General features: G+C 46.1%; 1 pseudogene; it reads right to left on the bottom strand.

Annotated features, from left to right (window-relative positions):
- Positions 1 to 279: 279 nt before the first annotated feature.
- LOC126523111 (U2 spliceosomal RNA) lies at positions 280 to 448 on the bottom strand (annotated as a pseudogene).
- Between the last annotated feature and the right edge of the window lie 1034 nt (positions 449 to 1482).

Below are 1482 nucleotides of genomic sequence, written 5' to 3' on the forward strand. Positions count from 1 at the left end.
TATAACTTGCCACTGCATGCAGTATCACTCGAGTGAAAACAGTGTGTGCAGAACCCGATGCTTGTCCTTTGGCGAAATAAGTTCTCAAGAAACTTAGTTATAAGTCGAGGGGTCCACTTGAGTACTGGTCTCACACCTATTGTTCCTGGTTCTAAGGTTCTCCTGAGAAAACTTAGAATACAGATGAACAATAAAGCTTTTGTGTCGAACATTTCTAATGCACTTTTACAGCGAAGCTGTATATGGCTACTTTCCAGCGGATCGATGTCCATAAACCAAGAACCGTGGGCCGATCCCGAAGAGATTGCATTACCGGGCCGACCCGCGGCGAAGATGAAGCAGGCTTCAAGCACTCCCCCAACTTTCAAAAATATGCTTGATATCTGGGTTCCAAATACAACCCGCATCAAATATTTAGCTGTTAAGAACAGACCCGCGTCGGCACTGTCTACGTTCGCACTGTCCTCTCTTTGTCGGCGTTCCAAGCGCTTGCATATCTCTTTTCCTTTCCTTCCGCTCTCCCGTGGTGGCGATCCTGTCGAATCGTCAGGCGCGTCTAGTTTCCTCCGGCTCCTCGGGCGGCGGTCCCGTCATCCACGCGAATGTACACAAAAATCACGGTAAATCAGTCCATACCGGTTGTCGAAAATTTTTTCTCACCGCGTATTATCGCGTTTTGCTGGACCAGATAAAGGTTTGTTCACTCACTCACTCACTCACTCACTCACTCACTCACTCACTCACTCACTCACTCACTCACTCACTCACTCACTCACTCACTCACTCACTCACTCACTCACCTCTGTGTCGTATGCTAAACAGCTTCGCTGGTCATTCACCTTCACATAGTGGAATAGCTCATGATTTTTTTTATATATATAATGTGCATGCCGTTCGCGAGGGAACTGTGATAGGAAAAACCTAAACAAAAAATAAATAAATAGATAGACGGATAAATAAATAAAGAATGAGGAAACACTCGCATCCTAGCAGAGATTCTTTCTGTGTTCTTTTATTAGGTTGTGTTTCTTTATCTAACCTAAGAAGAGAATCAATTCTGCTGAGAGCAAAGGACCCTTACTCCACTTCACTAGGCGTCAGCGCGATACATTTGCGGGCTGGGGGAGGATGTGAGCTCAGCTGAGTTCAACTGCGGCGCAGGAAGGGGATCTCTGAAGCACCGGATTCGTGTTTTCCAAGTCGCCTTTTTTTTTACAAGTTGCAAACACCTTTCTTTTTTGATACTTATGCTACAGACAGTGCTCGCGCTAGTGATGCTAAAGATGGCACCGTCGTATCACAGACGCCGTATTCGAGTGTACTCGGCGTGACGCGCTCCAAATCGGGACCCGGCGAATGTATGCGATTCCGCTGCTGCGAACTCCCGAAAGCGGTTCCCGATCGTTTTAGCCTATAGGGAACGTTGCGAAGAAACGAAAAAAAGAAAAAGAAAATAAAAAGGAACGAATAGAAATAACATGG

The sequence above is a fragment of the Dermacentor andersoni genome, chromosome 6 (assembly GCF_023375885.2).
Source record: "Dermacentor andersoni chromosome 6, qqDerAnde1_hic_scaffold, whole genome shotgun sequence".
Lineage (NCBI taxonomy): Eukaryota > Metazoa > Arthropoda > Arachnida > Ixodida > Ixodidae > Dermacentor > Dermacentor andersoni.